The sequence below is a fragment of the Lissotriton helveticus genome, chromosome 8, assembly GCF_964261635.1.
Source record: "Lissotriton helveticus chromosome 8, aLisHel1.1, whole genome shotgun sequence".
Taxonomy (NCBI): domain Eukaryota; kingdom Metazoa; phylum Chordata; class Amphibia; order Caudata; family Salamandridae; genus Lissotriton; species Lissotriton helveticus.
Window position 1 is genome coordinate 1697792396 of NC_136069.1, and position 14362 is coordinate 1697806757.

A 14362-nucleotide genomic window follows, 5' to 3' on the forward strand; every position below is an offset into this window, starting at 1 on the left:
CATTTTTTACTTATTTTAGCTTCCAGATAGGGGCATATTCCAGCTAAATGTACTCCATTTTTATTACACTGATAGTGAATATTATTATTCACTATTTGTATAATAAATAAATTGACAGAATTCAGGCAAGTGGAGATCCAACCAGCATCCATTAGGAAGAGCTGCCTCTGTGTTCCAGGCACTGATTTTGCCAACTCTGAGGCCAGGGTGCGGAAAGGCAGTACTAGGGGCGGCAAGGGGAAAGGGTGACCCCTAAATGAAGCCCAGAACTACAACTCTTAAAATGCAGAGAGTCGAAAAAATGGAATTTTCCTCACCCAAAAAAACATGGAAACCTAACATAAAATATATGTTACTAGCAGCCCGTCCCGACGTTGTCTGGGTATGAATTGCTGCCGGCCAGTAGTATATTGTTTTGTAGGATTTCGTTTAGATAGCATTTCTAATCTGTGACAGGCCTGTGAAACGCTCCGATTCACAGTGCCTGCTGATGCACTTAAGAGTGCGCGTTCAGTAGTGTGTGAACTCGAGTTTCCCTACTTTATTTTTCCTTGCAATATTATATAGCGCGAACTCGACAACATGGCATGAGCACAATTTACATTACAGAAGAACACATTCATTTGTGGTAGGCACGGGGAGACAAAGCGATTTGCCTGGAATCACAGGATGTTGAGCTGATGCCGAGATTCGAACGTAGCTCCCCAGCTCTAAAGTTCGCAATTCTAGAACTTGTGGCGGGAGGTGTGTCTAAAAGCGTATGTCGGTCCTGGCCATCAATGAGAGAGACCTGTGCATTTTTCAAATGGGTGGTGAAAAAATATGAGTATTGGAGATGTGGGCCGCCGTGCCACCAATGTACTTACCGGGGGAGGGTAAACACCCATTATACCTCAACTTTCTTTCCACATACCATGACTCCGCATACTTTCATTCCAAAAGTACCATGACTCCGCAATGCCATTATAACGCATGGCATTACATTTTATATGCTTTTACCACGCATACATTTACAACGAAATTCGTTGTAAATGTATGAATGGTAAAAGCATGTCTTTTAAAAATGTTTGGATAAGGCAAGAATGGGTATAGGGGTATATGTTGTGGGGTACTGTGGTATATGTTTTGGGGTGTTTGGGTATTTTAATGGTTCAGATATAGTTTTGGGTTATGGGGTACAGGGGTATTTTTAGGGTTCAGGGCTAGATTTGGGTTTTGGGGTATAGGGGTATTTTTAGGGTTCAGGGGTAGGTTTGGGTTTTGGGGTACAGGGGTATTTTAAGGGTTCAGGGCTAGGTTTGGGTTTTGGGGTACAGGGGTATTTTTAGGGTTCAGGGCTAGGTTTGGGTTTTGGGATACAGGGGTATTTTAAGGTTCTGGGCTAGGTTTGGGTTTTGGGGTACAGGGGTATTTTTAGGGTTCAGGGGTAGGTTTGGGTTTTGGGGTACAGGGGTATTTTTAGATTTCAGGGGTATGTTTGGGTTTTGAGGTACAGGGGTATTTATAGGGTTCAGGGCTAGGTTTTGGTTTTGGGGTACAGGGGTATTTTTAGGGTTTAGGGATAGGTTTGGGTTTTGGGGTACAGGGTATACTTATAGGGTTAAGATGGGTTAGTGTTTAAGGGTGTTGGGGTATTTTATAGAGCAAGGGTGGGTTATGACTATGGGGTGCAGGGGTATTTAAAGTAGGGGTGGGCGGAATTGGCGCGAACTTGGTACAATAAATCCGCAATATTTCGTTCCGTCAGATTTCAATTCTTAAAACAGAAACCCGATATATTCAAGGTAAAATAACAAGTATTTCTACATGCTAAAATGCATATAGTCATTTCACAAAAGTGAAATTAGCTTCCAGCAAGCAGTGAGAGAGGTGATGATTTTGAGATCAAGCCCCTGCAAACCACTATGGGACGAGATTAGCAGTGGGAAGTGAATATTATAGTATCCATATAATTCTACAAAGAGCTGCAGTTCACCTCGTTCTCCCCAGTTGTCCCCAAGAGGCAAATGCAATAGCATTTAAAATATTATACATCAAGCTGCAGTTCACCTCATGGTCCCTAGATGTCCCTGATGAGGCAAATGCAATAGCATTTAAAATATTACACATCAAGCTGCAGTTCAGCTCATGTCCCTAGATGTCCCTGATGATGCAAATGCAATAGCATTTAAAATATTATATATCAAGCTACAGTTCACCTCGCCGTCCCTAAATGTCCCTGATGAGTAAAATTCAAAAACATTGAAACCCTTTCATGAATGCTAAAAATGATGCTAAGCTTATCCCATAATGCTTTGCAGGGCCTTTTAGTTGTATTTTTGCCCATAACTGTGCTTGGGGTGGTTCTAAGAGAATGGGACCACCAATGAATTACTATTTAAAGGGAGCAGGAATGTATAGAACCTGGGAAGAAAAAACAACAATCGTGACGGAATGCCCTCAGCGATTGTCACGCCCCCAGCACACACATTCACAGCACAATGCAGACACGCCCACAAGGGACTACTTTGCTGGCACGGTTCTTTTACATTTTAAATGTATATGGTGGGTGTCTGCATAGCCTATGTCCTTCTGCTGCAACTGCCCTTTCCAACGCTGTATTGGGTGTTGTGATTGGTGCTGTGGTTCCCGAGTTTACCTGGCCAAAAGGTGCAAGTTCTCTCTTTATAATAGTAGTATAGATAGATGCACCTCTTATGATCCAAAATAAATATTGCATACATCAGAAATGAGTACCATAACAGATATTCACAATTAAGATGGAAGAAAGTTACAAAATTATAAATAACTCAGGGGCTTCATTACAAGCCTCTTCCGACGCCGTGCATCAATTTTAATACAGGAAAAAGTGGCGTACCAGTGGAGCAAGGGACTTGTAAATAAGGCCCTCAGTTTATGCTCAATCCAAAATCTGGAAGTGAAGTGCATGAGTATGTTGGGTTTCACAATCTCCTGATGAAAGAACACATGTTGAGTAATTGCACTAATGTGCAGGACATCTAACTTGAGTTTCTATAGGAATTCTATACCGCATATTAGCAAGCCCATTATCGCCGTTTTGTCGGCAGTTTCCTGCAGATAAAACATCTATAATTTTAATGAGGCTCCTTGCTAATATGCCTCAAGATTCTTACTTCATTCATGCTTTTTTCTCCAGCTGCACTTTGTAGTGACTTAAGATCATGTGCACGGGACCAGTGTGGTCCTCAGTGGACTCCTTGCAATGTTACGTCATACGATGCGTTGTGTCTGGGTGTGGTTAATAAAGTTTGTAACGCAATGCGTTCAGGTAACAGTTGCATGCTGAAGAATAAAGACGTGCATTACAGAACTCCGGTTCATTGCGTGGTCATTTACAGGCTCCAGAGCTAGGAAGGAGGCAGCAACTGTCGGTGACTAGGGGATACATGCCCCAAAGTAACACGATTGCTCTCCTTGAGGGTTTGGCGTGGTCCAGCAAACTGCTTGTGCATGCCACGTGCACCCTGAGGAACAATCAACGGTTGCCATATGTGGAGATAAAAGCACTGCTCCAGCTTCCACAAGGCCCTTGAAGAAGATGAAGGCTGTTCAGAGGAGCACAGCCAGAAAGCCTGCCAGAAGCCTGCTGGAGAAGCCAAAAGAGGAGATACTGTGCCACAGCGTAACACAGAGCCATCATTCATACAACGCAGAAACGCTAAATACAGCAATAACCAGGTGCAAAGAAAAGCTAAAGTCAGCGACAACCAGGTGCAAGAAAGCTCTAAAGGCGGCGATCACAAGGTACCAGAAACCACAAAGGCAGCGACAAACAGGTACAGAGTGCCCAGGTGCAGTTACCCGTGCGATAAATGTAGTGACAATGGACTCAGTATTGGGCCTTTTTTTGGAGGCTGGTGCGTCCAAACTAGCCAATGGCATCCAACTCACCGTAAGCCAGTTGGAATAGTGAAATGTGTTAATGTCTTCTGAAAGGAAGTGATGTGATCATTGATATCATTTGAGATGTCATCAGTGATGTCACTGAGCATGTCATGAATGATGTAATATGTGACATCATCCGCAGTGGATTGCGGGTGCGCGAAATATAGTTAGTACAACTAACTATATAGGAGCAATTTCAATGGTTTTGTATGAGTGAAATGTCCAGCTAACTCTAACACCCCTAAAACATTTAGTTTTTTTTGTGAATTTCAAAGCTTTTTTTAAAAGCTAATTCCTAACTATATAAGGCCTGAAACCTATGGTTTTTTCAGTGAATTTGCAAGGTTTTTTAAATGCTAATTCCTAAGGCCTGAAACCTATGTTTTTTTCAGTGAATTTGCAAGGTTTTTTAAATGCTAATTCCTAACTATATAATGCCTGAAACCTATGTTTTTTTCAGTGAATTTGCAAGGTTTTTTAAATGCTAATTCCTAACTATATAAGCCCTGAAACCTATGGTTTTTTCATTGAATTTCAACGTTTTTTAAATGACAATTTTTAAATGTATTAATTTGTTTTTTTTTTATACTGATTTACTACATTTTTGCAGGAGGTGTTCAGAGGGCATGCCCCCTTTTTACAACACTCTGCAGCGCAACCCCTGGCGCGTTTGCATAGGAGGAACTAATTCCCCTGGCATACTGGGGGTCCCTGGGGGGCAACTAGCCCACCAGGAGCCTCCAGTATAAGCCAGGGGGCTGCATTTTAGAGAGGTGTAATGAGGCCACACCCTTTTTTACACCTCTCTGCCCCTTGGTTCAGCCCCCCACTCCCCAGGGGGAGGGGGACAGTGGCTGGACCGGGGGTCTCAGTGGAGGCCTCCCCCGGGAAGCAGAGCCCGGGCACCAATAAGGATTGGCTGGAGATAAGGAAGGAGAAAGAGCGGGCCCACCAGAGAATGGGCTGGGCCAGCTCAGCTGTAAATCTAGGGTTAGGAATGTGGCAGGGGTAGGGGTACTTAAAGGTGGGCACCGGGCGCAAGGCCCTCTTTCTCCGGGGAATTGTGTCAGGAGAAGAGGTGCAGCGTCGACAAAGTGCCAGGTGAGGTGGGGGGAGGGGTGGGCTTGGGTGGGTGCTGCAGTATGGTGGGTATAGGGAGAATGGGTGGGCGAGGGGCACGGGGCAGCATGGGGGGTGGGTGGCTGGGGCTGAGAGTGCGGAAGAGTGGGGAGAAAGGAGAAGGGGTAGAGGGTGCAAGGCAAGGAAAGGTGAAGAGTGGGTGGGAGAGCGATTATTGATAGCGGAAGGTAGAGGACAGTTATTGGTCACTGCCCGCAAATGAGCTGATCATTGACGGCGCAGGGGGGCGGGTTATGGGTTTGCTAACTTTACTGGCTCGGGTCGGTGGGGTGTCAGGCCTGGGCGACTGCGGGGATTGGTTTCTGGGCGGGTAAGTGGAAGGCTCTAGGCGCTTGGCATACGGTGCTGTCTGAGGGGTTCTGGCCGCGGGCCGCGCACGGGCAAAGGGCATCGCGCATAGAAAGGGTCGGAGCGGTGTCCGGCGGGACAGTGGCGCGCGTGGGGGCAAGGGCGCCATGGTGCTCAGGCGACAATAACGACAGCAGAAAGGGTGAGGCCGAGCACATGTGGGCAGGTGTGAAGTTTGGGATAGGTGAGCCCACGGGACCTGTGCACAGGGGGGGGCGCTCGGGTAAGGGTGCCTGCATGTAAATGGTTGGGAGGGGAAGGGGAGGTTCGTGGATGCGTAGTTGGGGTTGGGGGCAGGGGGGTGGCTTGGCCGGACGGTGGGCAGGGGTGTCCTGTGTGTGGGGGGGGGGGGCCGAGGGCTTGTGGGCAGAACTGCCGACACGGGGTGATGGCACGGGGGGCTGCGCAGACAGTGGCCTCAACAATAAGGAGAATTGAATAAATAACAGCGCGGAGGGTTCGTTGTCAGGGGGCCAGGAATAGGGGGGTGCTCTGCCACGGGCCAGGAGGGCACGGGTGCGCCCGGGGTGGGGGGCGCAAGGACAAGAAGGGGGGGGGGGATGCAGGCCAGGTGGGGGAGCTGTGGAGGCCGGTGGGCATACGAGACACGGGGGATGTCAGGTTGGCTGGAGGTGGAATGAGAAGTACTCATTCGGCGGTGGGTGACAGCTCTCGAAGCAGGGGGGGCTCTGTTTTGGAAGGGAAGTCTCGGGAGGAGACAAAAGTGATGGGCGCAGGGCGGGCGGCGGGGCCAAAGGAAGGAATGCTGGGGGGCAGGCTGGAAAGACGGGGAGGGGGACGACAGTCAGGGGTGGGGAGAAGGCTCTACGAGTGGACGGTGAGTGCAGCCTCAAGGGATGAGATGGGGATGCAAGCGCTGCTGGCAGAGGCTGAGCTGCGGCGACGCGGACAGGTAGCGTCGTGCGAGTGAGGGCGATGTAGCCCCTTGAGTATGAGAGAGCGCAAACTGATATAAATATATGAGTACATCACATTTACCTATAGAGAGCATAATTCATGAAGAGAAATGCCATGAGTGCTAATAGTATTTGAAATTATATTCTAAATGTATAGCTAATATAGAGATTTAAGTAGAAGTGGAATTAATACAGAAATGTGTGACATTATATGATTTTATTAGACGTGATTATTTTGAATCTATGTCGTATAGCTGTTAACATATAAGATGGTCTGTGGTAAAACGCAGAACGTGGTAGGCCTCAGGGCCAGAGCTGGAGCTAAAAGGGAAGGTGTTTCTTTTCACGACACAGATTGTTTAACGTTTTTGGTCATTGCATTAATGGGCCATGATTTAGAGTAATGTTTTCTAAATAATAGAATAAGAGTTTTAACATGCTTTAATTAAATGAAGAAATTGAATGCTATAATCATAATGTGAAATATTGTAGGCCTGAAATGTTTTAGCATTGATTTATACGTACATGTCTGGGCTGAGAAATGTTGCAAGCCTTTTTAGAAGTCTATGAGAGTTGGGTTCTTGGCGGCAGATATCTGTCTGCAACAGGAAAGGGGGGATCCAATTATAAGTGAATGAATAGAGGTCTGTTCAGTAGACGGCCCAGACATGGAGGAGGGTTCTGGAATGTTTAAGGGGTATCAGCGGGCCGGAGAAGAGACTGAGAAGCAAGGTCAACTCTAACGTCTGAGGCCCAATACAAAGCATCATGGAAAAAGCCTGAAGTTGCACCACGTGAGAGGCGTTTCGCAAGGGGCGTCTCAAATGTTGTTGACTGTTTTGTATTAGGGACAGCACCCCTGGGTGGAGTTAGAGCAGAGACCTGAGGACCCTTTAGAGAGCGGATGGGTAGGCAGTGAGGGGTCATGATTGGAGAACTTTAGGTTTTCACCAAGAGACTTAGAGTGGGTGACTTCCCTTGGGGGTCATTCATTGCTGACACCTTTGTTAGGTTGGGATTTGGTTAAGTAGGGATACCATCTAGAACAGGGTAGGGACGCCTAACCTGTGTTTGTTTTCCTCCAACCTAAATGAAGGAGAGATATGCGTCTATGCTGATAGCTTTGCTATTTTTAGAACTTGTGTTAGTGATTTCTGTTGCTCGTCTGAGGGCTTTTCGAGAGCACATGTATGTAATTGGACCTGTGTATCTCGTGAATCTCATTCTGAGATGCTTGTATTTGCAGCTCATTATATCTTTACAATAAACTTTTGAAACCTAGAAGTTGTCCGTGATCTTTGAGAGTAGAGTCCTTTCTTGGGTGAACTAATTTGCAGATAGGTGTACTGTTTCCTTCCAAGACAGGCAATAAAGGTTCAGTCGACCAGATCGAGGTTTGGATCAATAGATATAAGGTATCGATCAAAATCTCGCCCTTTCAGTTGGTAGCTATAGAGGATGGTTGCCTTCTTGAGGACGGTGACCTAGGCCAGGTTAGCTTACCCCAAGGCCCCTAGAAATCGATGATCGGAAGAACAGCCCGCAGATGAAGATCCGGATGACGTGAGACAGAAAAAGCAGCAGTATCGGTCGAGAGTGAGTATAAAGGGTTATGCGTGTTAGATTGCGGTGTTTTTGTATTGTATCTATGTTGTAATGTCTGGCGGAGTTGAATGTTTGTAGAGTGACTGTGGAACAGGTTGTGAGCGCGCGCAACCGGTGGAAATCTTAAGTTCAAGGAGAGCTTAAGTGGTTCGGGTGTATCGGACACCCAGAGTAATTGTCAACTAGTGTGAAGGGGGTCATGAGGTACCATTGATCACCCGAGAGACCGAGATAGGGGGAACGTAAGAGTGAGTGCGTGAGTAACGGACGCTGGTCGGAAGTTACTGTGTGTGTAAGTAACCTATCAGAGAGACGATAGACATCTCGTCAGTTGTGTTGACAATTACAGATAGACTGTGGACGTACAGTCGAGAGAAGTGACCGCTTGGTCGGAAGTAGTCATTTTTCAGTGTATGAATGGGACGCATGCATAACCGGGAGACGAGTTGAGAAAGGAGGGGTGCTGCTGCGAAGCGGAGAAAAGAGACGTCAGGTGGTGTCGCGCAGTGATTGGCTGACCGGAGAAAGACCGCGCTGTGATAGGCCAGCTAGCGAACACGTCATACAGGGTCGCGACGTGATTGGCTGACAGGAGAAAGACCGCGCTGTGATAGGCCAAGCTAGCAAAGCCGCGACAGGATTGGTGGATTGTCATCAGGAAGTAAACAGAGTAGCGAGGCTGGATTTTGTGCGCATAATCATGAAGTGTTTTAAATGGTTGAAAGCGCTGTTTAAGAAAGAGAGGCGAGGATCGTACGAAGGGGAAGAAGCCCCGCCGGAGGGTACGCCAGCTCGTTATATGGCAGTAAATGTTGGGTTGCATACGATCCTTTGGATATCAGAGTGGAGTAAGATTACTGAAGGAAACGAGGAACTGACGTTCCCGAAGTACGGGACGTTCAGATTAGAGGTGTTACATCGATTGAAATCAGTCATGACCTCAAAGAGACCCTTGCCTAGACCAACCCAGTTTGAAGCCCTTGAAGCATGGCTTAGGGCAGCGCATGAAAGGAATATGAACAGACGACAAGAAAGGGTGAAACGCTCGGTAAGGGCAGTACAGGATGCCAGGTGGGATGCGGATGCTAAAAGATGGAGAGTGCATAATTTGGAAATAAATAAACTGTACCCAGTGTTAGAGGCGCCAGTAAATAAAAGCCCCCTAGAAGAAGATGATGAGAGCGAAACAGAGGACAGCCTGATAAACAGATTACTGACAGACAGGCCACCCCCGTATAATAGAGCAGGGGGAGAGGTCGAGAATACTGAAAGAGAAAAGGGGGGCAATGCAGGAGAGCATAGACCGCTTCCCAGTTCAGAGTGGGATCCTGAGCCAAAGAAAGAGTTGTTCCAGCCTAGTCAGGTGCAGCAGGTGGTCGGTAGGTTTGTGGTACAAAGAGCGCCGGAAACGGAAAGCGCCACATCCTACCCATTGCCAGATGCACTACAGGTACCTGTTACCATAGGTCCTATAATATCGATATATGACCAAGAGAGAGCAAAAGGGGAAGAACGGAAACGGAAAGACAGAGAAAGAGCAGAGCAGGCAAGGAGGAACGATACCACTAATTCCCCAAGTCAGATGCCGATACCCAGAGAGTGGAGTACCCCGATGCACACAGCAGGGGACCCAGGGGGAGATCCTGGGGGCCCCAGATGGCCAATGGATCTGAGGGGATCTGGACGAAAGTCCTTTCAAGAGCTAAATGAGTACATGAAGCAGTGGGATGAGGCAGTGAAGGCTCAAAAGTGCATCAATGCTGCAGAAGCAGAAAGGGAAAGTCAGGACAGCAGAGCACGGACTCACTGCGGGGCTGGGGAGAGTAGCCCGGAGTGGGACTGTAGAGGGAGTAGGGGAGTCACCCATTGGGCCCGGAGGGGAGGTAGAACAGACCTGGAGAACGGGGGCCCCGGGAGTGGAGGGGTGGCGTGCCCGATACTCAGTGAAGAGGAGAGGAGAGCGCAAGAGTACAGAAACAGCTTTAAGTGTCCACACTGTGTACCTGGCACCAGAGAAAAGAATGGGAGTTGTGAGAGGTCGCACCATAGTCCCTGTGATGACAGAAATGAGCGCAGCCCAGGGAATATGGGGAACCAGGAAGGATCGTATCGGATACTGAGCGATACGAGGCAAAGGGAGTGTAGCGACCAGAGGGAAAATAACAGAGAGATGTGCGGTGAGAGGAGAGAGGAAGAAGAGAGTGGGCAGAGAGAGAGTAGGGATAACAGGCCCGTGTTCCATCACCTTCCAAGATCGGATGGCCGAGCATGGGACCTGGAGAGATGGGAGCGAGGGAGACCACCCATTAACTCTCCCGAGCCCAAACGCAGAGCTCGAAGTTGGGATGGGAGGGAGACCAGTGAGCCTCCTTCAAAAGACATATTGCGAGCTGAGATAAAAGCCAAGAGACTTGATGTCGCCAGCTTAAGGTCAGATCTGGATGACATGGTAGATGGTACCCTGCCTTTAGAGAGAATGGAAATGTATGAACAGGATGAAATACTGTATATGGCAAAGGACATCACACGAAAGGCGAGAGCAGTCCATGAGAAGTTAGTCGAACTAGCAGGCAAATATATGGTGGACTTGTCAAGAACCAAAGCATTACAGGGTAACCACAGGCTACATTACTCAGATCGAGAGCTAGATGAGAGGAGAACGATTGGGCTGAAAACACACATAAGGGAACTGATTACTGGAATAAGGACATGGAGGGCACTAGATAAATGGGAAGAGAGGTGGTCCAAGAAAGGGACCGGCAGAAGAAGCATGATTGGTATAACACCAGGACAGCAGGGAATAGAAGCTTACCCTTTGCGTGAAGTTGCCAATGGGAGCTATGTACATGTCCCTTGGAGTAGGGGAGATTTAGCTGCTTTTACCACATCTTTCCCCAAGTTACGAGAGAGCCCCGTGGAGTGGTACAAGCAAGTCGAGAGGTTTGTAAAGATCTCAAAAGTCCTATGGATAGATCTGAACACGCTGTTTGACATTGTAGTACCAGGAGATCTGTGGACAGCATGCAAGGTTAGCGCTGAGTGGCCCACAACGGAGCCAGAGAGAGATGCTAGGACTAATGGGCCGTCCGAGATCGTGATGGCAAAATTCGAGAGAGTGATGACTTGGCTGAAAGAAAAAGTGCCAATGCAAGACATAGATTGGGTCAGAATAGACAGAACGAGACAGGAACCCAAAGAGACAGTCCATGAATATTACGAGAGATTGCTGAAGGCGTTTAAACAGTATAGCGGTTTGGATGTAATGGATCCAAAGGATATAGGGCAATTCGTGTCCAAGTTCGTCCTGGGACTGAGACCGGATATTAGTTTGATGATTCAGCAACACTCGATTTGTTGGCAAAGTAGACCCCTAGATGAAATACTGAGATATGCCAGGTACTGCTGTGATGAGGTAGACTCCAAGGCTAAGAAACTAAAAGAGAAGCTGATGGTGGTACAATTGCAGGCAGCAGGAAAGGGGGGACCGCAACAACAGCAGCAAGGGACAGGTACAGGGGGTAAGAAGCAGTACAGTCAGAACAAGGGTAATGAGGAGAGTACTACCTTTAGACCCAGAGTAGACATAGCTACCTTGAAGAAAACGACTAGGTGCCACCAGTGCAACGAGTTGGGGCATTGGAAACGCGAGTGCCCTTACAATGTAGAGATCGGAGAGCAAGAGATAGAGGAGGAAGAGGTCCAGAGCGCACCTATGAGAGGGGCGACGCCATACCAAGGAAAGGTGCTCAAAGGGGGGGGGGCTCCTCCCCGAGCCCAGTTCCCGCAACCTCCTCGAGTAGGGAGTATGGGTAAGACCTATAGACAAATGCCCCTGTTTGTGGAAGGTGAAGAATGCTATTATGTGGACCCATTAACCGGACAGAGAGTGGAAAGAGAAGACTGCACCCTCGGGGCAGCCTTAGAGGTAGATCAGAGGGGACCCTATGTGGAAGCAGAAGTAGCAGGGTGCCCTACGACATTTCTGGTGGACACAGGAGCCACTAGATCCACGATCAGATCAGCTGCAGTTCCAGACCTGCCCATGTCTGGAGAGACCATACAGGTGGTAGGGGTCGCAAACAGGAGAATAACCAGCCAATTGACAGAACCGGTACAGGTGAAAATAGGGAAGTACAGCGATGAGCACCAATTTGTGGTTTGCGATTCAAGCCCTGTGTGTCTGCTAGGAAGAGACCTGTTGTGCAAATTGAATTGTACTATATACTGTACACCCCAGGGAGTGGAGGTATTGACTAATGATGATGATGCAGATTTCAAAGTTGCAAACTCAAGAATATGTGTGGAGCTGTACCCTACTTTGACAGTAGACGAGCTTCCCTGGGATTTGAGAGAGACAGTGGCATCAGAGGTATGGGATTTCACTGGGGAAGAGATTGGATTGGTCAAAGGGGTGGACCCAGTGAAAATTGTAGTGAAACCGCATGCTGAGTTCCCAAGAACACCCCAGTATAAACTGACTCCAGAAACGATTGCAGGCATAAAACCCGTGATCGAGTCCATGATTAAACAGGGAATACTGAAAGAAATCGTGGGTAGTCCATGTAACTCCCCGATTATGGGTCTGCAGAAACCAAATGGGAAATTCCGGATAGTACAGGACCTTCGAAAGATTAATAACATAGTCGTTTCATGTTGTCCAGTGGTACCGAATCCATCAGTGATACTGTTTCAGATTCCATTCCAAGCTGAGTGGTTCACTGTGATCGATCTTTGTCAGGCTTTCTTTTCGATCCCTTTGGACGAAGATAGCCATTTTCTTTTCGCATTTAAGCTGGAAAATCGCGTCCTAACATGGTGTCGTATCCCTCAGGGGTATACAGAGAGTCCATCGATCTTTAACCAGCTTCTGAAGAAAAATCTTGAAAGTCTAGTGCTGCCCCAGAAGTCAGTTCTGGTCCAGTACATAGACGACCTCCTTGTGGCGTCAGACACAGAAGAAGCTTGCAGGGAAGACTCCATTGCTTTGTTAAATCACCTAGCTGCCAATGGGCACAAGGTGTCCCCGGGAAAATTGCAGTACTGCCTGACAGAAGTACAGTACTTGGGACACAGAATTGAGAAAGGCAAACGAAAGGTGTCACCAGACAGGATAGAGGCGATCATGAAAATGAACGCGCCTCAGACACAGAGAGAGGTCAGGATGTTCCTAGGGATGGTGGGTTATTGCCGACAGTGGATCGTGAACTTTTCACTGAAAGCAAAGCCCTTGCAAAAACTGACGCACAAAGAGGTGAGTGATCCGGTACCATGGGACAAAGACTGTTTGATGGCATTCTTACAGCTGAGAGAGGACCTGTGTCGTGCTCCGGCATTGGGAATGCCTGATTACAATAAACAATTCTTTCTTTACTGTTGTGAGAGAGAAGGTTGTGCGTTGTCTGTGTTGGTCCAAATCCATGGGAATGCCCGTAGACCAGTTGCTTATTTCTCGGCTACTTTAGACCCAGTAGCCGCAGCGTTGCCCGGATGTCTCAAATCCGTTGCTGCAACGGGTGTCAGCATTGAGAGATGTGAAAATATCGTCATGGGGCACCCGTTAGAGGTGTGCGTGCCACATTCTGTTGAACTGTTGATGACCAGGACCAAAACACAGCATCTGACCAACAGCAGGCTCACGCGCTATGAGCAAGTTATTCTTGCTGCAGAGAACGTGACCCTCAAGAGATGCTCTGTTTTGAACCCTGCTACCTTAATGCCACTTCCAAATGATATTGATGATGATGATGAATATACAGACCATGACTGTCTCGATGTGACAGAACTATGCACCAAACCCAGACCCGACATCGTAGATGAGCCACTGACCGACCCAGACGAAGTTTTCTTTGTCGATGGCTCATGTGTAAGAGACGAAGTTGGGCAGTTGAGAGCAGCTTATGCTGTTTGTACAATTGAAGGAGTTGTGGAAGCTGGGTGCCTGGAAGGAGTACACTCCGCTCAGGTAGCCGAGATTATTGCCCTAACACGTGCTTGCTTAGCAGGCAATCAAATTCGAGTCACCATCTACACCGACAGCCAATACGGGTTTGGGGTAGTTCATGATTACGGGCAGTTATGGTCTCAAAGAGGGTTCATGACTTCTTCAGGCTCTCCCATTCGCAATGGAGAGTTTGTGCGCCTGTTGTTAGAAGCATTGCAATGTCCAGCAAGTATCGCAGTTGTAAAGTGCATCGCACATACCAAAAATGAGGACTTTGTTTCGAAAGGCAATAGATATGCTGATGAAGTTGCGCGGTATTGCGCAGAACAAGGTTACTCTTTCACAGAGGTGGATGTGGGTGGAATAAATGTAAGAACTGAATTAACCATGATACTGGAAACTGTTGATACTTGGGATGAATTGTCAACCATGCAAGAAAATGCTCCTGATTCAGAAAAGGAAACATGGGTAAAGGCAGGATGTGTAATGGGTGAGACTCATTTTT